This window comes from Pseudorasbora parva, chromosome 21, assembly GCF_024679245.1.
Source record: "Pseudorasbora parva isolate DD20220531a chromosome 21, ASM2467924v1, whole genome shotgun sequence".
Classification (NCBI taxonomy): domain Eukaryota; kingdom Metazoa; phylum Chordata; class Actinopteri; order Cypriniformes; family Gobionidae; genus Pseudorasbora; species Pseudorasbora parva.
In genome coordinates, this window is record NC_090192.1 from 13,234,578 (window position 1) to 13,259,149 (window position 24,572).

The 24,572-nt window shown below is 37.7% G+C and overlaps 1 protein-coding gene and 1 long non-coding RNA gene across 2 annotated transcripts in view; one reads left to right on the forward strand and one right to left on the reverse strand.

Moving 5' to 3' along the window:
• grid1b (glutamate receptor, ionotropic, delta 1b) overlaps positions 1–24,572 on the forward strand; it is a 741,339-nt gene that overhangs the window by 397,043 nt on the left and 319,724 nt on the right.
• LOC137055392 (uncharacterized) lies at positions 21,089–23,740 on the reverse strand. The gene is made up of 5 exons (XR_010900000.1): positions 23,563–23,740; positions 22,987–23,079; positions 22,235–22,380; positions 21,943–22,064; positions 21,089–21,283 (listed from the first exon to the last, which is right to left on the reverse strand). It is a non-coding gene; the product is annotated as an uncharacterized lncRNA (long non-coding RNA).

Here is a 24,572-nt window from a genome sequence, read left to right on the forward strand (position 1 = left end):
CATTTGTTGTGGCACGATTCCATGTGATAACTAGTATTAAGGTTGTGTTCACTCTGCCAGAGACCCCTGGAGTCTCGGAGCTGTTGGTTTGTAGTACCACGGCTTTTCTGTTTATTTCCATGAAGCTGAGCTCTGGTAAACATTTGGCAGATAGAATGATTGCTGTCTGGTCACTTTGTGATCTTTTACAATAGCAACAACATCAATTAAAAATGCAGTAGCACAGAATTATACAATGTAAACTGGTCTGTCACAATGTTAATGAGCAGTGTATGAATATTTGGTTGGTTGGTTGGTTGGTTAGTTGGTTGGTTGGTTGGTTGGGTGAGTGGTTGGTGTGTTGGGTGGTTGGTTGGTTGTTTGGTTGGGTGGGTGGGTGGTTGGTTGGTTGGTCGGTCGGTCGGTCGGTCGGTCAGTCAGTTAGTTAGTTAGATTTGATGAAATTAAGGATTTTGTTTGAGTAGACTTTATTCATCAATGATAATGTTGGTAACACCTTACAATAAGGTTTATTTGTTAACATTAGTTAACATGAACAAACTGTGACCAATATATATTTTACTGCATTTATTAACCTTTGTTAAGTCTGCCCTTACGAAAGGAAAATATATTTTCCAATACATTACTTGAAATATATTTTAATATATTGTAAATATATGGAATAATATATTGATGGTATTATAAAATATATTATATATTCATGTAATATATTGCAAAATATACAAATGATTGCCGCTTTTAATATATTGCAATATATTGAAAAATATAAATATTAATTCCCATATATGTGAATATATTGCCTAATGTATTGCATGAAATTTTCCAATATACTGCAATATATTTTTGTTTCGTAAGGGTGTAGGCTCTGTTATTCATACAACAACAAAAATGTGAAAATTGAAGACAAGAGAAAATTACCAAAATGACACAAAACGCAAAAAAGGAGAAGCCGGTGGCTGACACCTTAAAAAAATAAAAAATTCTAAAGGGAAAGAGTTAAAAACTGTTGTTTATGGATTAATTTGACTTCACAGTGCCAAATTTCATGTATATAAATCATCTAGTAAGCAAAAATCTGACATTTCCCCTTTAACATGTTTCTTTAAATTTAAGGAACAAATAAATGCTGATATCTTGATTTAATACATGCTTAGCAAAATCTACTGCCGTGTTTAATGTCACAAGAGCTCTTACTATCTCCCTATCCAATATATTGCATAATCATCGCGTAGATGCATAAAAATAAAATAGTAAATGAAAAAAGCATGGAAGGACCACAAAGGGTGGGTAAATACAGAGTAAATGTACAGTTACATCACTACAAAAAGCAGGCAATACACAACATATTTTCAGTAAGTAAACCATATTACAATCAAAATAGATGACAATAATATTTTTAGCAATATTATAATGATTAAATTAATGGGGCTGAAGACAAGTTTCATAAAATTCCCCCAAATAAATTGGGCAAAGGTATCGCTCATTTTGTATGAGCACAGAGCCTTTATAAAGAAGAAATTGTTGCAGTGGGTTTGTAGATTAGCCTGTAAGGACACACAGGTGCAGCTCATGAAGAACTGCCCCATGTGACTCAGAAGCCTTGATTTTACTTCACTTTATTGTGTTCATGTTTTTATCGAACACTGGGTGTAGGCACATCAAGTTCTTCTGTGCTCTGTCAATACAATTTTGTTTGTTAACTTCACAGTTTAGGGTCATGCATTGGTCACCATGGTGTGGCGAGTATTAATGTCCCCTAATACTCTCAGGGGACCGGGTTTACAAACGAAACCTTAAAGCCCATCTTTCAAGGTGAAGATCACTGTGAATGAACCTGTAGATAAATAGTATAAGAACTCGACTTGCGTGAAGAAATGAATCATAAATGTGTATTAGGGGTGTCCATGGTTAACCGATTGACCGATTAACCGTTAAAAATTGCGTAACCGAGTGAAACATTTTACTCGGGCGTCAATGACGTGCTTTGAATTTAGTTGTAATATATGTTTGCACCCCTAGAGACCGCAAGAGCGCTGCCAGACATTTGTAATATCCACAAGAAGAAGTCATGACCAGCTTTCTAAGCGGGCAAAGAAAGCGTGGGAGCACTTTAAAAATGAGAGTGACGGGGCAAAATGCAAGTATTGCAATGCACTGCTTACCGCATTTTTCAGGCTATAAGTTGCTCCGGAGTATGAGTCGCATCAGTCAAAATATTTGTCATGAAGAGGAAAATAACAAACATCGCACTGGACTATAAGTCGCATTAGGGCAGAAGCAGAGCGCGAGCCGCGCGCGCTGTGCATAACGGAGCAGAAGAAAGAAAGTTTTAAGTGAGAAACTTGTGAATGACTAGAGAAAAGCAGACGTTACTTTAACTGTAATGAAGAAAACAAAAAAGCTAATCGCGGACTGAAAGCAAGATGGCCAGAGCTGAAGGGACGGGTTCACAGATGCTTGAACTCTCTGCCGGGAGAGGCTCAGCAGCCGCGCGAGTCAAACGCTGTCTGTGTGAATCATTCTCGGCTGCATATTTTACTAATAACCTAATCATGCAGGCGCCCTCACCTCGCGGCCACTCGCATTGCTCGTGAACTGGAGCGCATCTCATCCTAATTTAACGAAACTCAACGTACGCCTCGCAGACATGAAATAGATCTTAAGAAACTTGAAATGTCTTTTAACAATTTAAAACGAAAAGAAATAGGCTACTCTCTGATTGTGTAATCCATGATGTGCATTTCTCTCTATAGGCGCGTTCACTATGGAGATGGTGGTCGTCAAATTAATAAGCTAAAAATAACCCTGACGCACACTATGGTTAACCGAGTATTAACCGCTAAGGGCCTCGGTTAACGGTTAATGAAAAACTTGAAAACGTGCAGCCCTAATGTGTATTAAAACAGTTTTTTAAAATAAATTGTGAGTATAATTACTTCCGTTGTGAAAAACGCTCTGATCGGAAGTGACGCAACGGCCGGTAAACATCGTCTCTTCTTAATGGTATCAGACAGCGAAGAGGTTGCAGTTGGGATAAATGTCAACTCTTACAATGGGCTATTGCCGTATAATTACGAGACGCCTAGGCGAGAGAGGGGTCAGGGAGAGTTAAGGGGAAGGGTAAATGGACAGAGGAGAGAGATAGAGTTGTGGTGTGAGGAGAATAGGTTGAGAATTGGGCAGATGTCTTGGTGAGTGACCACAGGGTATAGCTAATTGTGGCTAACGTTGTCTCCATGTTTATCACATTGCAGTATCTTTAATAAATCATATTTATCAATATTGCTGTCGACTTAGTTGTTTTTCAAGCATCCATGTAGATTGTCACCATCTATGCCAACAATATGTGTCTTAAAATAATTAATTTACATCCCAGATTTTAAATGAATGTTGTAGGATGTAGGCTATAGCTTACATCTGTGACGGTCAGATAGGGCTAGACATTCTATGCATTTCTACACAACATAGTTTATCGTTAAATTTTGTAGAAATTGCTAGCTGATGTTTAATCATTAACTGCTTTTAGACCTAGGTGTCCGCTCCGCATGTTCTGCAGATGTCAAGCGTTTGGGCCATATATCTGAACAACACAACCGGACAGCTGGAATGCCGAGCTTAGTCGGCTGTTATACTACTCACCTCTTAGTATTGCCCACGGACATAATGTAAATGAGCTCACATGTACTGTGGAGTACGTGTATGAAAGCAGTTCGTTTTTCGGCTAGGGCGGGAATATGCTGTTCATGTAAATACAGTCATTGTAACAAGGATCTTTTATTGATTCACCATTGTGACAACAGAATTCACCACTGTGACAACTCAAACCTACTCTAACTATAATTACGATAACGACAATCTCTATTTTGTTTCCACCTCTCAGACTACGTAAACCCACAATGAGAGCCAGGGCTGCAGCGCCTATGTTTGCCTGTCGTTGCGTCATATGACGCGTTCTCTGGGAAAAGGCGGGTTTTTGGAGCGTAGCTTAGAACAGGCACTTTTTTCTTTAATTTCTGCCCGTGGGTGTTGTAAAACATATGTATTCTTATGTATGTATTTTTAAATTTGCATTTTCATACAATATTCTGTATAAATTAAGGTATAAAATTAAATTGAAAGATGCCCTTTAAGTCGATTATTTCAGCATGGCGAATTGCCATGAATCCATCTATTTGAGGGAGTACTCTAGCTCAGGCCCAGTTTAGAGCCCTCCCCTCGGACAACACACCAAATAAGCATACTCTTTTAACTCTATTCTCTATACTCTATACTCTACTCTATTTGATTATTTGAACAATTAAAGGGTTACTTCAGCGATGAACATATGGCTTTGTATCAGTAGAAACCCGGGAGTATATTCAAATGATCGTGCTCCCCCCTCTAATTTCCCCTCTAATATGATATGAGAGATTTATGCATTTTATTTCTGGGAAAATTCCTCTCGTGACGCAAATTGACGATATTTGCGTCACGAGAGGAATGATTGCCCAGAGGCTAAAGACTACAGCCAGCAGAGGGAGCCATTTCCGCATGTTTTCATCTCGTGCATGGGGAATGGAGATCACACTTACAGCACAGCTCAGCTACAGGCATTAATTTAAACGGATGCTAAGAAATATGTTTTAAAAGTGTTTTAACTTCTCAAATTAATTTCTATGAAAGTTAAGCTTCCAAAGGCATGAACTGAAAACGCGCTGTGAATGTATGCCGTGAATGTGGTCGCGATTACCTCAGCTCTCATCACGAGAGCTCATCAACTCATTTATGACGTTAAATGTAATCTGACTCCTAATCTGAGTCAGCTGTGAAACTCACGCTGCAACTCCATCGTTATATTGAACAGACACGTTCAGTATTTAATTGTAGGAACTCAGTCTCTGTAATCCAGTAGCGGTGGCTTTGGGAATGGCCTCACAGGGCAGCGAAGCATTCTGGGAATTGTAGTCTTTCATCCCCATGAGAGAAAAATACATTTTCTGTCTTTTCTCAGTCTAGAAAGCACCAAATTAAAAAATAATTTCACATTTCTACTACATTAATGACCCAGTTTAAATACAGATTCATCTTCCCAGCGCTGAAGTACCCCTTTAAGAACCTTGTTGTAAACGGTTACCTCAATAGCATATAGGCTCTACCAATTTCTAAATGGCATTAATATCATGTATGGTTATGCATGTGTTACTTTCCATTATTGCAAGTCTGACTTTAAACAAAAGGTATTTTTGACTAAGTGTTATGACATTCAAAAAACAGAACAGATCTTTTGAGGTCGTTGTGTTTTCTGAACTCTCAGATGGATTTTAGGCACATCTGTACCATACAACATAATGACATTTTAATGCATCTCAAATTCCTAGCAAATAGCATTGGATCTGATGTGTGTAATTGGTTTCCATGAAAATTTGAAAAACAAGATTTTGTGCTTTCCCTAGCTACTTTCGAATAGTTTAATCAAGCTATGTAATATATAATTTATATTCCTGTGGCACAGTGAGCAATTCTGCTGTTGCATGCACATGCTTACTCTTTTTGTTTTTTACTATTGTCCTCCAAAGCCACCTCAATATCACTGTCTCTGATGAGTAAAAGCATATAAAATGAGGGGTAGAAACGGGACATTTATTCAAATTAAGGCTTTTGTTGGGCTTTATTGGGAGCAGATGGGGCTGGAGTATGGCGGTCCAGGGCCGAGCTCAGACCGGACTCTAGCTGACAGCTGAATGATAATGATTAAAGAGAGACCTTGGATTTCCGTGCTGTTTCCCATCTCTCCCCTGTGTCTCCCTTTTGCTCTTTCCCTTCTCAAGCTCTCCAATCACTGTCACACACCATTTCCCTTCCTTCCTCCCTCCCTCTCTCGCTCTCTCTATCCCTCTTTCTTTTACACACACGCACACACACACACACTGTCCTTTACTCCGAGACATCAAACACACACAAGAACAAACGCACAGAAACCTCTGAAACATGTCCCGCTCACTTCCTGTGATGCCGCGATCTGCTCTGTTGTGTGAGTCCACAATGTCCTTTCCAAACTACAGCACAGCAGGCTGGACCAACTCAAACCTCTGTCCATTTGGGAATTATGACCATTTGAAATGCAATATTTTCTGTATGTGTTTCATCCCCAACGAACGAATACAAAAAGAAGAGAAATACTAGCAGCATGGTCTAACAAAAGTCGCTCAGCCGTCCACACAGTGCCATAACCCTCACAGTTTGTTGTTGATGTATTCCAACACTTTCTCTCACACATGACTTCATTGCTCTTTCTTCACAGTGGGTTCCTTTTTTCAATGGCTGTCATTCACTAGTTGGCTTCTGTGCTCCCTTTGGAGTAGATGAATACCGTCCTCATAGACACCTCCTGTACATAGTCCCATTTCTCACTGAAATGCTCCTCTTGTACTCTTTGCGCAGCCAACATTGCGATACCCCATTGTTTTGTAGCCTGCAGCCTTTTTTTTCGAGGTGCACCGTGGTCTTTAAGCAACCAGAAAAGCAGAAGCCACCAGAATCTGGAATTTGAATTCACAAGGCTCTTCGCCGGCATACACTGAATGTTATGCAGTGCTTGTCAGCCCCAACAATACTGATGGGTTACAGTAGGGTTCTTAAATCTGACCCTGGATGGTCAATGTCTTGCAGAGTTAAGCACCAACCCTAAACAAAGACACTTTATCAAGCTAATGAAGGTCTTCAGTGGGTGCTTCATAGTTGAAAGGCTTGCCCTTCCCTTTTAAATGTCCTTCCCTCACTAAATTTTGTCCATCTTGTTGACTTGGATAATTGGCATCACATTGTGTTTGCATTGTTGTGCCCTCCCACTTCTGGTAATTTTACTGAGATCTCTTATCCCGTGTGAATTGGCCATTAGCATTACAGACCTCCTGTAGTAAGTTTACATTACTCCATCTAACGTTGTAAAACTATTTCAATTCGAATAAGACTTAAAAGTGAAGTAGAACACACCCTTAGTCCTGTCCTTCCAGGCTAGATTCCTCCTCAGCATTAAATGCTAGAATGAGGAGGTCTGCATGGCAACATCACACATTTCTGCTCCCATGCTCAAGGCACACACACAAAAAAAAAATGAATTAAGGAAAAATAATATTATGTATTTTATTTTATTTTATTTTATTTTATTTTATTTTATTTTATTTTATTTTATTTTATTTTATTTTATTTTATTTTATGTGTGTGTTGCATTTCAAATTGGACAATCTGACACTTTTTTTGTGAATTAGAATGTGTGCAAAGGTTTGTGGGTGACTAAAGAATGTGAAGGATACACTTGATGCATCCTTCAAAATATGCCAAATAAAGAAGACAAAATATCAGACAATGGCTGCATTCCATGGATCCTTTAAAATGAGACAGACTTTGACAGAACTTGATGAAGTGGCAGCCTAGATATGCACTAAATTTTACCATCTTACTAAAAACAATTTAAAGTAATATGTACTTTTGTATTGCTGTTTTATGCTTCAGATGTTGAAGTATCAGTAGAGAAATCTCTAAAATGCTGCTGATCAGTTATCTCACACTGGAAAAAAAAAAAAAGCTGAAAAAATGTTAACCTAAAAATGTGCTTTGTGTGTTATCATCTAAATTGATCGATCTTATATTAAAAAAAAAATAATAATAATTGCTCCAGCCTTGGCCAATTTTTTTTTTTTTTTTTTTTTTTTTAATCATATTCACTAAACTTTAATAGCCCCAAAACCATTTTTTATTTTATTTTTTGTTGTAGAAAGAACAGAGCTTCTGCATTTTATTGTAACTTCATTCATTCTTTTTGTATCAACTCTGGATCAGATTCAGAATGATGATCAAAACGTATAATGTGTAGATTGAGTCTATCAACACCCCCAAAGCTTGCACAGTCTATTACCTTTTTTGGGTTTGACATTTCATTCGGTAGGCACTTTTGATTAATATGCCACTGAATGTTTGATGATTGTGTTAGCTTAATTGCGCATATGCAATCTTCTGTCCCCTCGTGGGCTGCATCCGAAAACCTAGGCAGCTGACTCGTTGCCTCGCTGCCTTATCAGACAATGACTTTTAAGGCAGTGCTTGTGTATGAAGGCACCTCACAAAACTGATTTTGGACAGACTTCTAAGGCAGTGCAGCAGTTTAATGATCTACAGCAAAACAGAGAAAGCTTTGTGAGAACTAAAGACATTTTTAATTTTTACATTGGTAATTTCTCCAAACTGACCAGCAAACATCATTTTTTCCAATCTCAACTGTCACAGAATGGAACTCACCGATTGTGTGATATCATAGGCAGCGAAGGATACATATAGGCTATGCATGCTGCCTTCAAAAAATCGATCAGATGAATTATCTTAGGAGACAGGAAGTGAAGGTAACATTAGATTTGGACATGCCTTGAAGCCTTCCTACCCCGAAATGTGTCCTCCTAAGGTAGCTTTTTTCAGGTTTCGGTCGCAGCCCTGGACTGAATCCGAAATCACTCCCTAAACCCTCAGTCACTCTTCCCTATGTTAGTCCACTAATACAATTCACTTGAAGTAGTGAATGAAAACGAGTGAGTGAAGACGGACAGCCTTTGTGTGTACAACAGTTGTACACTCATTGTTGCGATGCAATGTGGGATTGAATGAGTGGACTTAATAATGTCCACTATACTTTCGGCCAAATCTACAAATGGCTGTCCCTTCAAATACTGCCCTAATTGAGGTTAAAAGGGGCAATTTTAGATTCATCTCTGATTTACTCATATTTTCTTTTTCACTAGTTTTTGGGTCTAGTGATGCTGCAATCTTTTAGAAGATGCATAACAGTGCCCCTAAGGATGTTTTATTAACAACGTTTTGGAGGTATACGTTCAAATGATCTATCAGCATGAGACTCACCTATGATCCTCGACAGTTTTCTGCATCCCTTTGCCACCACTAAATGCCTGTAAAAAGAAGGTATGGCTACTGTATTACTTGTGTGGGTGCTGAGGAGACTGACTGAAAGTAAAAGACCCTTTGGCAAAGCTATATATATATATAAAACTTACTGAGAAATTTACATTAGTTTTGTTTGAATTTTCTTCTTCCTCTCAGTGCAGCATGCTGCATGACAGGTCAACTCATATGGTGATCATCGGTAACTACAGGGATTCCTCAAACCATCAGATTCATCCGTGCAGAAATACTGTGCGGAAGCACAACTGACATAAAATAATGACTCCACAAATAGCATGTCCTGCAATGGTATGTTTCAACCATAGATAAGCCAAAGTTCCATAGTTCAGTTTTAAAATCACTATATAGAGTACATTAGATTATTGTAGTGTAAACATACCCTGAACAATTATCGCTTATCACCTTTTACACATAACATATAAATTACTGCTTCACAAATCAACCTTATTACATTAGGTTGCACCAACAAAAAGTACTTTTTTAACTACTGGATGTGGTAATTTCCACAATGGTCTGCTATCACAGTGCACAAGTACCAATATGACATGCAGTTCTCATTTGAATGTATAGAAGGTCTGCAGAAATTAGTCAATATTGTATCTTAGTCTATAGAGTTTCTTGAACACTTTTAGCACTGACATGTTGACACACACACACACACACACACACACACACACACACACACACACACACACACACACACACACACACACACACACACACACACACATATATATATATATATATATATATATATATTTTTTTAAAGATAATTTCAATTTTATTTTTTTATCTCTTAATTTAGAATTATTAGCTCGCAATTCTCAGAATTGAGAAAAGTCTAAATTGCTTGAAATATGTTGTGGAGGAAACAAGCTTCCATAGCTGCTTTTAGTTGCCACATATAAAAAATTAAATAAATAACAAAACAATAATAAACCCCTGAAAAACCCACTTAAACCCACCTTTCCCATAATTCATAACAGAAGACTGATGACGTTTTCCGTTGTCCAGGAGGATAGTGGATGGTAAAGTCATTTGTAACCACTGAACTGAGTTCAAATGATTCCCCATAGCATCTCGCTGGAAGCTCATGCATATATAGTCTATGTTGGTTGGAGCCCTACATGGACAGCTTATTAATTACCTTTGCTCTGAGACTTTCATTAGCTATTTATGCCCTACTGCTCTGGTGTTTGGAGTAAACACATTCCGTGTGACAATAAAATAGTGTTAGCTGTAATTTTTTTAATGATCTGTCACACGTTTTCATGTAAGATCGAATTGGTTCCACAACTTTCTGTGAGAATGCACATTAACAAATATTTTAAAACAACAACAACAACAAAACAGCTATGGCTGCATGTTTGCAAGATAAAAATAATCTCAGGTTACGTATGTAACCATTGTTCCCTGAGAACAGGGAACGAGACGCTGCGTCAGTTGATGCTACGGGGGAACGCCTTCAGCGTGACAGATGTCTGAAATTGCTATCAAATCACATCAAACCTATTGACTGGCGACAACCAGTGACGTAGTCACCGTGCAACCAGGAAGTATATAACGGCGCAGGGCAAACATGACACTATCCACTTCGTCTAATGGGACTGTTGGCAGGCAGGCCTCTAGGCATGGCAATAAGATGCAGCGGCAGGGAACAATGGTTACATACGTAACCTGAGAAGTTCCCTTTCGAAAGGGAACTCACGCTGCGTTAGTTGACGCTATGGGGAAATATATACCCACACTGCCATGCTGAGGGGAGTGCATGCTCACTGGCAATGACAACTGTCAGGACCAATTAAAATGCCTGAGCCATCTTATCAGAAGAAATTATCAGTAGAGACATGCGCACTTGCGTCAACTGCCCCGGCCCCTGTCACTGCCAACTGTCCTTCCTCTTCTCAACATCGCTTCACCTCCTTGACGTGTTCCTGGGGAAGGGTCTATGTCAGTTTTAGGGTTAGTGATGTCACCAACCCAGGAATAAATGTGTTGTGTCCTTAAAAAGTGATTTCTTTCAAATAAAATATCCCTTTGCTTTAAACTTTGAGCATGGTAACTTTGAAGTTATTTATGCTCAAACAACAACATTACACACTAACCAAATTTTAAAAAGTGAAATCATAATCAACCACCCCTTTAAGAAAAGTGCTAAGTTGAATTTTGTGCTATCCAGTGATTTAAAAGAGAATAAAATCAAATGTGTCATTTACCCTGTTGATTCCTTTTGTTGTGCCCTACATCCAAACTATCCAAGCAATCTAAAATGGCATTACTGCCTCAGCAAATGCATTTTTAGATGACATTTGCTTTTTTTCCCTCTATTGGTTAGATTCAATGTAAGGGGCACATTCATTAAAAATGTGATAGATCATTTTGAATGTATTCAAATTAACATACCTATTAGCGTCTGTAGCAAGGTTCGACATAAGAAAGGAAGGAAGAAGACAGGGTCGGCTTGACTAAGACTTGTGATATTTATTATACCATATACCAACCATCTGTGTCCCCGGCCTGTGGATCGCCTTGAACTTAAAATGCTGTAAAATGCGTTTAAGTCTGAACATTGGTCGGGGATTCTGCTCTGTATTTTCTACTGCACAAGATATCAAGAGATCAACGAGCATAATTAAAATAACTTTGTAAGCAATTGGATAGTCCTTCAACCAATCAGACCACAAGAGGCATGACCAACAGGCATCAATCTATCATTCTCTATCTGTCATTGTGTTAAACCAGCCAATAGCACGTCAGGTGGATGAGCTAGTCTGTGATTGGTTCCCCCAAAAGTGTGACAGAAGTAGGATAAATTAATATACAGGTTCCCAGTCTGAGCTGCCGGGCGAAATCAAATCGCCGGCAGATCTAAGCAGTCTAGGTAAATTCCCATCCCAGGAGATAATATTGGATGGTGAGGACGGCCCAACTTATGGCCAAACACTCCTTCTCAATGGTGCGGTACTTAGCCTCTCTCTTACATAGCTTTCGAATAAAGCACAGCGCTGGCAGCTCATCTCCCTCTATTTCCTGGGACAGGACCGCTCCCAGCCCCCCTGGGTGGAGCTTGCAAGCCACCGGCAAATGCCAGGATGGGTCCATCCCTCCCTCAGGGTGGAATCCTTGGAGGGCCTGGAGGACAAGATCTGGGGAGAGGGACAGGTCTGAGGGAATAGAAGGGAACAGGGCAAGAAAAAGGAGAGGAGAGAGAGACAGATGGTAATGGTTCTCTGCCAGTTGTATGGTTGAGACTAGCGAAGTTGGACGGTGGCACTGGACTCATTCGGACGTTTTCTGGGGCAGCTGAGTGATGAATTGATCCAGCACCACCTGATCGATCACTTTCTCGATGTTATTTCCCTCAGCAAGCAGCCATTTGTGGCTGGAGTCCTGGAGCTGTTGGGTCATCACAAAGGGCCGGCCACTTTCACCCAGTTCCAGCAAACAAAATTGCTGGTGATGTTTTTCTGGGCTTCGGCCGACCCACTGTAGAATGTCCATTGATCACGTGCCCGCCCACGTGCTTCAGCAGTATTCTCAAAAAAGTCCAGGAAGACCTCCGCTGGGCCTGCACAATCGTCTAGAAGTGGTGCTCCTTGTCGCTCCTCAGGGCGAGCAGGGCCTGGTATTGGTGACCGCAGGGGATGAGATGACGTCCACAAACGGCGTTGGTGAAGGTGGAGATTGCATGGCGGTGGCTGCTTCTTCCTTCCTGGGTTTCGGCACCACTGTAGCAAGGTTCGCTATAGGAAAGGAAGGAAGATGACAGGGTACACCCTTACAAATAAAGGTGCCAGGAAGAACCAGAAATGGGTTTTCACAGTGATGCCATAGAAGAACCATTTTTGGTTCCCCAAAGAACAGTTTGGTAAAAGATTTTTTCTAAACATTTTATAGTCTAAAGAAACTTTTTGCACTACAAAGAACCTTTTGTGCAATGGAAAGATTATTTGGATAGTAAAGGTTTTTCATGGAACCATACACCCTGCCAAAGAACCATTTAAGAACCTTTATTTTTGAGAGTGTACGCTTGACTGAACATTTATTTAAAAAAAAAAAAATCTGCAAATCAAACAAAACAAACAACAGCTCAGTAACTTTGTATTTCTCTCAAAGTGCTTTTCAGAGCTTGCTCAGTGCCACACGTCTTCAGTCAGTCCCTCTCTTCCGCATGTCTTCTTCTAGGTGGCTTTAAAAGTGGAACATAATCTGCAAGAACAAAGACATTTGTTTGTTTTCTCGAGGTGGCAAGAACATGAACAAAGTTCTTTCTTGGCAGTACATTCCATACTTCACGAGAAAAACAGGTGCCGATCATCTCCGCATTAACCCCGCCCACTTTAAATGTAGATACGCAAATATAGTACTGTAACTATGGCACCATGCATTAAAATGGGAATGTGCAGCTTGTCATTAGCTTTTTCCTAATTTGTTTTAACAATTGTTTTGCCATTTCCCCCACATGGTATGTTTGTTTAGGCTTTGTTTGAGACTGCATAATGCAGTATCAACAGTTGATCACTGTGAATGGGGTGACATTTAAGCAATTTCAGTAGGCTGATGGCAATTCCACAAGCAGATCTTTGCTAGTAAAACTGCTCTAATTACTCGCAAATGAATACATTGCTCACCACGTAAATGAATGAATTGCTCATTGACACCCTTCACTTTTAATCATCTTTAATACTTAATTAGGAGCTATTTCAGAATCCACTTACATATTGTTTGACAGTTCATGCATATTTAGGCAAATATGTATATGGGCAAATTACTAGAAAAAAAATCTGTACAAAAACGACTCAATTATGTGGGATGAGCCACAGCTCCGTGCACTGACACTTAGATCTGATGTATGCCTAAATGGTTTATTTTTTTCTATACTAAAATAGATTGCATATACTATTCTCTCTCTCTCTCTCTCTCTCTCTCTCTCTCTCTCTCTCTCTCTCTCTCTCTCTCTCTCTCTCTCTCTCTCTCTCTCTCTCTCTCTCTCTCTCTCACTGGTGTCTATAAAAGATTTTCTTTGACTTACAATGAAGTTTTCAGCTCTGAAACTTACAGGATAATCTTATATTACCATGACCTTTTATATATCAAAAGCTCAAGGGAAAGTTGATTTCTCAATTCATATTTAATTAATTCATTAATTAATTAATAATTATTTACATTTATATAGCGCTTTTCTAGGCACTCAAAGCGCTTTACATAGAAGGGGGAATCTCCTCAACCACCAATGTGCAGCATCCACCTGGATGATGCGACGGCAGCCATATTGCGCCAGAAAGCCCACCACACACCAGCTGATTGGTGGAGAGAAGACCAAATGATGAAGCCAATCAGGATATGGGGATTATTAAGGGGCCATGGTGGACAGGGGCCAATGGGCAAATTTGGCCAGGATGCTGGGGTTACTCCACGATTTTTAATGACCACAGAGAGTCAGGACCACGGTTTAACGTCTCATCTGAAGGACGGTACTCATTGACAGTATCGTGTCCCCATCACTATACTGGGGTGTAAGGACCCACACAGACCACAGGGTGAGCGCCCCCTGCTGGCCTCACTAAAACCTCTACCAGCAGCTACCTGGTTTTCCCAGTTGGTCTCCCATCCAGGTACTGACCAGGCTCAGCCCTGCTTTGCTTCAGTGGGAAACCAATCTTGGGCTACAGGGTGATATGGCTTTAAGGCACCCGTTATTTTAGACTGTTTCACCTTACTGTCTTAAGTCTTAAGTGATCCATTACCCCTAAAATCAAAGGGGAATTAGAGGTGATTAGAATGTTATTGAATGCCCCCCTCCCTCCTTATTGAATGATATAAATGTTCAGGACCAACAAAGTTGACAAGGTATTATAAGGAATATAAGAAAATCCTGCTAGAGGGTATGTGGTATGGGTCAATAGAATGTGGATAGGTAGGAGACCCTGTTGAAATGAGACAATGAAGTGTTCTGACATTTGCAGAAGTGAAACAGAGATCATTGATAGTGCAATGTTGCAGTTGAAAATACGATCAAGTTGGATCACTGTCTGTTGGGTGACAGGGGACAGGAATCATCAATCTGGACATGACATCACCTGGGGGGACAGGTGGAGCGAAACTTCTACCTGTCCCAACTTCTTGTTTTCCAAATAGAGTTCCCAGTTCATCTAAGAATGTGTTTAACCAGGGGCAAGATAGATAACATTTAAAGCCATGAATTGCAGTGACAGCATGGAATTTAAATATGCGTTGGAAAGATCCAGAAGTGAGGAGCAAAATTGGACATGATTACCAGCTGGGCACGCTTGTACCTCCTTCTTAGAACAAACCCATGGGGACGAAGGGGTAATTGAAAGACGTAAAAAAATGTGACAGTGATATTTCAGGGTGAATCAGTATCTACTAAGATCTGAGAAGTGATGTGACATATCAACATAGGCATAGAGGTTGACAACCCCAACCATTATAGTGATAAAAAAATGAATAAATGTGTAGCGTACAACCATAGACTCGCTTATTTAGTCTCTCAGTCATCATTTAAAGCTGTCATGTAGTCAAGTGGTTGCTTAGGCAAGCATCAATGTCACTATTGCTCATATTTGCAAACCCCCAAACCCCAATTATATTTCAGTGTAAACTTATGAACCTTTTGTCCTACTGACATGAATGATATATCAAATCATAAAGCTTTTGAGGCCTCTCCTGTGCTATATTATTCTTCAATGGATCAGGTGACTTATGATTTTCTGCTAGTGGACAATAACCCAGGTGTTGTGTGTGTGTGTGTGTGTGTGTGTGTGTGTGTGTGTGTATGTGTGTGTGTGTGTGTGTGTCCTTCTTTATATTATATTAGAGGGGACCAAAATGTCCCCATAAGGATAGCAAAACCTGAGATTACCTAGATTGTGGGGACCAGCCAGCGGTCCCCACTTTTCAAAAGTCTTATAAATCCTACAGGATGAGTTATTTTGAGAAAGTAAAAATGCAGAATGTTTCCTGTGATGGGTAGGTTTAGGGGCAGTGTAGGGGGATAGAACGTACAGTTTGTATAGAATAAAAACCATTATGTCTATGGAGAGATATCCCCACAAAGATAGTGAACCAGACAGATAGTGTGTGTGCGTGCGTGCGTGCGTGCGTGTGTGCGTGCGTTTGCGGTTATATCCACAGATCGTGCGGGCCATGTAATATGGAGGACCAAATTACTCAAAATGAAATAATTAAACAAATTGTGAATTTAATAAAACAACAATTAAATGTACCAGTTTTTTCTGAAATAGTTAAATTATTAATTAAATTATTAATTTAATAATTTATTTAATTAAATATGTATACAATTATTAAATAAGTAAATGTATCTATTAATTTTGTAAAATTTTGTAAAAAAAAATTAGAAAACACATTTATTGTTTAATATATTTCACAATTACCTCTTCCACACACACTATTATGTCTAAAAATAAAATAAAAATATTAAAAGTGCTTTTTCAAAGAGCCTTTTTCATAATAATATGCTGCATTTACGAACTTGACACCTATTTAATGAATCATGCATTTCCAAAGCACGGTTTTCCCAAGGATTTTTTTCCATAATAATAGAGGACATTTCACAAATGTCAATCAACAGGTGGTGGGCGGAGCTTGGCGCTGATTGGTTTGAAGTTGAAGAGTCGACAGACATGACAGAACGATCTTTGTGGTGTGATAACATCACAGAACACCAAGGGTGCTTCTCATTTCTTATTTGTGACTGAAAATATATTTTGATTCAATTGAATTTTCTAAAAACCTGAAAACTATGAGAACTGTGGCTATGTTTAAGGCAGTGCGTTTTTATCTTGATCAATCCCTACCACCATATTAATTTCCAATCAATTCCCCAATTTCCCCTTGCCACTTGCCTGACCCAGACAGAAAAAAGTAATCAATCTGAAAAGATTATCCAATCAGCGCCAAGCACCGCCCACTGACTGTTGATTAGCATTTGTGAAATGTCCTCTATTATTATGAAAAAATATTTGGGAAAATTTGAAAATACATGATTTGTCAAATAGGCATCATTCGTAAATGCCAACACAGTCTCACCCCTACTCGTCAAATGTTGCCGAACGGTCAAGGGACCCTGACGTGAGCTGTTGACGCACAGGGTACCCCTAAATCGCCATTTTTCGACGTACTGGGTAATCCACTGATTTCAATGAGAAACCTAGGACGTCATAAACAGACGTGTTGGGCATGTGAATGTTATCGTCATGATGGAATATATTGGGTTATAATTTTTCCATTATGACATGTTGGAGTGTGATTCTCAATTTAATCAGCCTGCACAATTGTATTTACATTTATTTACGCTATGATACACGTTTGAAACAGCAGTCAAACCCCACCCCGCCCTAAACCTACCCATTTGCGTATTATATGATATAAAACACAGACTGTAACAGACAACAGGCACACTTTATTGAAAAAGTCCAACTATTCCGAGGCCAAACGATGGAATTGTGTGAAGAAAAGACCCAAAAGCAATCACCGTCTCTATCCGCGCCGCGCCCCGCGCCCCGCGCCCCGGCGTCACACTGAAGACGCCACAGGTAGACCCCTCGGCGTCACGCGATGGACGAACTGGGAACCCAATTGCTTTCAGTGGGAAACCTTTGGCGTCAACATTAGACGGCAATTCTATCGGTATGAAATCGCGCTGAAGAAGTCTCACTCAGAACACATCGCGATGTTTGGCATCAGATCACGTGTGCCACATGTTGGTGAGTAGTCATACATATTATGTCCTAATATTTGATATAAAGTATTTTCTGCTTGTCGTTATCGATCATGTTCAGTCACTGCATTGTATCTGTCATCATCTCCACTGAGGCTTTGCATTTCTTTGCTTTCTAAATAAACACACCTTGCTAATAGGGTGATTAAACACTGTCACGTGACGTGCTATAGACCTTTAAACAGTTGTTAATATTTAATAATAATTACTACTGTAGTTCCAACGTGGCATTTGTAGTAGAAGCACAATTAAAAAAAAAAAAAACACTTGCCATGCGTTTACCACAGTATTGGTAGTTTTAATGTGATATTTGTTGTAAATAAACAGTAGCCACAACAATTACCATGCTTTAAAAGCATTTTAATGTAAAATCCAAATATTGTTATTTAAATAGTATAGTATATCCAGAGCTGTATTTGTATATGAACACTTATTTTTTTCTTATTATTAACGTCCCGTTTGCATGTAAATAATTCATGTGATCACAAAATCAAGTGAGTTATCTACATTTTCAAACAAATTCATATGATATAGCTTGCTATTATATACTTTTAATAATGGGAATGCACACATATCTGTGAACTTTGTACATAAATGTATTTAACATTTAATTATGCATCGTTTTTTACAGAAATAAATCCTATAGTTATGTATAAACTGACAACATCATCATCATGTCCTGTCCTGGGCACATTGGGCAACATGTGTCCTCCAACATATTCGATCTGTGGCCACGTTTTCACATCTTCTCATGGAACACCGGCATTGAGGTCTTCGTGAAACATCTGTCTCATATCTTCCTTGGTTTTCCCTGTCTCGTGCGTCCTCCTGGTGGTGTCCACTTCATAAGTGTTTTTGGGTGTTGTTGTTTGGGCATGCATAGGACATGTCCAGTGAAATGCACCCTTTGCTCAGTTACAGTGTCTCAAAGTCTTCACGTGGAGTCTGTGGAGTCTTATAATCTCTTTGATATATGCAGAACCAATATTCATAAACTGTTCTTGATGTCTGCCTATGCCTTTATCATCAGGAGTTTTAGTGAAGGACATCTATTGCCATCCACTAGTTCTAGTCATGCATTGACTTCATGATGCTATAGTCCAATGTATATTTCTGCATTTGTTGTTTGTTTGAACAAATGAAGATAGTGAGAGTTAATACCTTTTGAAATCAATAATTATTCATTAAAACTTTTATTACAATGGTCACTATAGTACATGTCTACCATAACTACCTCTATCATTATTTCACTACCTATCATTATATCACTACCTTGTTAATGTAACTGTAACATGAATGTACTTTATAGAAGTATTTTCTTACTAAAAATGGTTAACATTTACAATAATCATCAACTATTTTAATTGGCATTTAATTTAGTTACAATAAAAGTGAACAATAATCGCAAATATATAGTATTAAAGTTTAGAATGTAAAATGTTATTTTTTTGCCTATATATATATATATATATATATATATATATATATGGGCACTACATTTGTATTTAAACTGTTTGACATTAAATATTGGAATATGCTTACAAAATTGTGTGCATTCATTGTGCTTTTGTTATATTTGTTTTAATTCCAAGAGTTCAGATTATAAAGGATGGCTTAAAGAAGTTTATGCTTGTAGATCATTGCATAGAAAAAGGATTCTCTTTCAAATATATTTATTATGCATCAGTTTAACCACACAAAGAAGACTTTCGTTTTAAAAATGTGAGTTTTATTATTTAATTAGAATAAATAAATATTTAGCAGCCTAAATATTAAATCTTTAAGGAATCTACCCCTTCAGTTGAACCGGATGAGATGTGATATAATTTACCATAAATGGACAAGGAAGTGTGACGCCTCTGTTCAGCTGGGTTGTCATTGGCTGTGACTTTATCGCAGAACGCGCTGTGATTGGACTATCTGTTTTAACCCATATAAAACGGCGTTTTTATGTTACAAAGTATGTTTTGGTGTTATTACGTCAGTAATACGTTAAGCTAACTATAAAGTGTCGCTATGTTGTGAGAAATGACTCCTTTACTGAGAACCCAACCCTAACCCTAAGCATTTCTGCACACTTCTAAGAACTACAGCGCCATGTTTCCCATTGCATTGATACAATGACAGATATATGGGTAATGTAGTTTAAAAGGTTTCATAATGAAACAATAAATGTTAAGTAAATTACATATTTAATGGACAGCTGGATATTAAAATATGTTCATTGTGCAAACCTTTAAGACATATATGAGGGCCAAGCTGAAATTGTATATTTTACTGTGAGCACTTTTAAAAAAACCTTTATGGCAGCTTTCCATATATGTCTGAAAACTGTGGCCAACATTATTTAGTAAACATTGCATATACAGTTGTCCTGCCAATTTTCTCTGTGATACGCTAACCAGACTTTGAGTTAAAGCCATTTGAAATATGCTTTTTTTGCTCTTCCAGGGGCCACTACTGGGTCCCTGGAGATGTAAGGGCAGTACAACATACACAGATCTATTCTCCTCATCACGGACAACAAACTTTGAGTCACATTTAAATATCAGAGTATTGTGTCTTTTCTATTCTAACGTCATGCTTGCATTAGGTTTTGATATTGTAAGACCATCTGATGAAATACAGAAATATTTGAAAGAAATGTTGTAAAATAATAATTATTAAGTTTTATTTGCTTTTATGGATAAACACTAATATATATAATGGATTAACCTGCAACAACTTGCCATTATCCACTTTCCAGAGTAAACAAAAACTATTTATATTATTTACACTTCATTATTACCATTAAATATAGGACCATAAAGTAAAATAACAAGAGACATTGTCACAATTTCATCTACACCCTCTTCACGTACCTGGCATCGAAAATGTGCATGCTTTAATTTTTATTGCAGTAGTAGATGTACCAGAATGATCAACATGGATCATCTTCAGTTAAGCTTGAAGTGTAATCCTTCCCTTTATTTCACTGAAAACTGACATACTTGTCACAGCATGCAAGTATATACAACTTTTTGGAGCATTGTACCAAATATAATATAACCAGATAAAAAATGTTTACTTCTCAAGTAAAATATTCTTGGTAATTAATAAGATAACCTAAATAAACTTGTTGAATGTGTATTTACTGTACCACACACCATACACAATACTCACCATACTTTATCACTCAACACTTTATTGGAGGATACAGTATACAGTTGATAAAGTAGAATAAAGTCAAATAAGATTCAAGATAAATAAAAATGGGTTTTAAAAAACACATTAACATCATATTAATCCATTCACAGCTGCTGAAGCCACACAAATGAGTGCCACATAATCCCATCCAGTCAAGTATGATACAGAAAACAGATTTGATATAGTGTTGGAAAATAATGATTCATTATTACAACTAGACTGGTTTCTGTCTCTTCCCTCTATCATGTTCCTGTTCTTCTTCTTCTAAACAGTTCGCCCACTTGTACCCTACAGTATAATCAATGTACAGATGATGTGATCACTGATGTTGTGTAGCCTTTTCTCAACCAGAGTAAGAAGTCGTATAATCCGGCGTTCTCCAGTCCTGGTCTAAAAGTAAAACAACAAACACAATTCAGATTAAGTTTAATGTACAGTCAGGTTAACCTATGTTCTTCAGTAAACTCTCCACCTCAAAATGGGCATATACACATTGAAGCATTATGTATAATATTGCAGCCCATAATATTAGCCAAGTACTGAACAAATACTAATTTACCCATATCAACAGCAACCTTTTAAACAGTAGATCTTTTAGAAAGAACTAACCAGATCTTTCACATAATTCAAAGAACATTTACTATTTGATTCCTAATATGTCCCAACTCATTATCTTCTAAAGCTACCCAGAACCATCCATGGTCTACAAAACAATGGAGAAATACATGGAGTTTATAACAACTAAATGCTTTTTCCCACACTTGTCTGCTTTTATCTAAGACAAACAGACGGTGCAGTTTTTAAGAACTGAAGGCCAAAAGTGTAATAATAATTGTATCAAAAAGGGAAAACAAATATTTACCATTTTAAATCAATCCAAGATACAGAACCTCATTTGCTTTTTTTAGGAGTTATTAAAAGATTTAGACATGAATAATGGTACGTATTTTATCAGAGTAGAAAGAATGATCACTGTTGAAATGAATAGTCCTTTGAGAGATCAACATCAAATGTTGTATATTACAGCATTGCTTCAATACAAGACATACCAATGGACTTGCAAATTTTTCTGTCTTCTTCGGGCACAAGATGTCCATCTTCCTTCCTCACCCTAAACAAAGGACTTATTTTCTTAGCTTGCTTCGATATAAGGTCTGGTCTTTCTTCTCTTCTGTAAAACAAGAAAGTCTCACTTACTCTGTGCAAATACTATTGTTTTTAAAACATATAAATTAAGACAGTTACAATAAAGTTAAATTACCAAAAGGTGAGCATTTGATGAGTATATATACTAAAAACTGTATATACTTTAGTATATATACTGATAATATTCAACTTTACCTGTGAAGGGCTGATTACGGCAAGATTCGCTGCAGAGAATCACTAGAAGCTCTTGTGAGGGTTGACTCTTAAAAGAGCTGTTGAGTTTGATATTGTAGAGATCTTTTAAACAAAAATAAATAAATAAAAGTAATCTGCAAGTAATCCTGCAAGACAGAAAGAAAGAGGAAATTGTATTACATTGCATGCAAGTTGTGAGTTCATACATAACTGTTTCTAGCTGTAAAAAAACGATGCATAATTAAATGTTAAATACATTTATGTAGTAAGTTCACAGATATGTGTGATTCCCATTATTAAAAGTATATAATAGCAAGCTATATCATAAGAATTTTTCTGAAAATGTAGATAACTCACTTGATTTTGTGATCACATAAATTATTTACATGCAAACGGGACGTTATAAACAGTGCAACTGATCTGATTAAGAAAAAATAATCGAATATCTGATGTCATGTGACCGAAGTGGCTTTTTGAGGCTTTTGCATCTGAACTCTTCATATACAAATACAGCTCTGGAAAAAAATTAAGAGACCACTTAACATTTAGAAATCCATGTTAAGTGGTCTCTTAATTTTTTTCAGAGCTATATGTACGAGAATCATACGAATTTGACAACTTGTTAAATCTTGTGAATTATTAAGACTTTGGGAATATGTTCTTACTGATTGAGCTATGGGATTTGTAAGAATAAGTAACAACAAATGCTAAATAAAATGTTTGATAAAGGGTTCAAACCAACTCATACATACCATTACAAATATTTGCTGTTGCAGCTTTCGGTTTTCTCCGTTACTTCTCCACAAACAAGAATGGGTTGACTGAGTCCGAGAGGCCCTTTTGGTCTTTTCAGGTAAAAAAAAAAAAAAGAAAGAGAGAAAAAAGTCATAATATATAATATATAGCATTATAAAGTATCCTATTTAAATAACAATATTTGGATTTTACATTAAAATGCATTTAAAGCATGGTAATTGTTGTGGTTACTGTTTATTTACAACAAATATCACATTAAAACTACCAATACTGTGGTAAACGCATGGCAAGTGTTTTTTTTTTTTTATTATTGTGCTTCTACTACAAATGCCACGTTGGAACTACAGTAGTAATTATTATTAAATATTAACAACTGTTTAAAGGTCTATAGCACGTCACGTGACAGTGTTTAATCACCCTATTAGCAAGGTGTGTTTATTTAGAAAGCAAAGAAATGCAAAGCCTCAGTGGAGATGATGACAGATACAATGCAGTGACTGAACATGATCGATAACGACAAGCAGAAAATACTTTATATCAAATATTAGGACATAATATGTATGACTACTCACCAACATGTGGCACACGTGATCTGATGCCAAACATCGCGATGTGTTCTGAGTGAGACTTCTTCAGCGCGATTTCATACCGATAGAATTGCCGTCTAATGTTGACGCCAAAGGTTTCCCACTGAAAGCAATTGGGTTCCCAGTTCGTCCATCGCGTGACGCCGAGGGGTCTACCTGTGGCGTCTTCAGTGTGACGCCGGGGCGCGGGGCGCGGCGCGCGGCGCGCGGCGCGGATAGAGACGGTGATTGCTTTTGGGTCTTTTCTTCACACAATTCCATCGTTTGGCCTCGGAATAGTTGGACTTTTTCAATAAAGTGTGCCTGTTGTCTGTTACAGTCTGTGTTTTATATCATATAATACGCAAATGGGTAGGTTTAGGGCGGGGTGGGGTTTGACTGCTGTTTCAAACGTGTATCATAGCGTAAATAAATGTAAATACAATTGTGCAGGCTGATTAAATTGAGAATCACACTCCAACATGTCATAATGGAAAAATTATAACCCAATATATTCCATCATGACGATAACATTCACATGCCCAACACGTCTGTTTATGACGTCCTAGGTTTCTCATTGAAATCAGTGGATTACCCAGTACGTCGAAAAATGGCGATTTAGGGGTACCCTGTGCGTCAACAGCTCACGTCAGGGTCCCTTGACCGTTCGGCAACATTTGACGAGTAGGGGTGAGACTGTGTTGTAAATGCAGCATAATTATTATGAAAAACTGCTTTTTGAAAAACCACATTTAATAATGAAAAAAAAAAGATTTTTTAAACATTGGCAATAGTCTGTGTGGAAGAGGTAATTGTGAAATATATGAAACATTTTTTTTTTTTGTGTGTTTTCATGTAATTTTATAAAATAAATTGATACATTAATTTATTCAATTATTTTAATTAATATTTAATTAAATTAAATATTAAATTAATAAATAAATTGTTGAATTAATTATTTAATTATTATTTTAGAATAAACTGGTACATTTAATTGTCGTTTCTTGAATTCATTA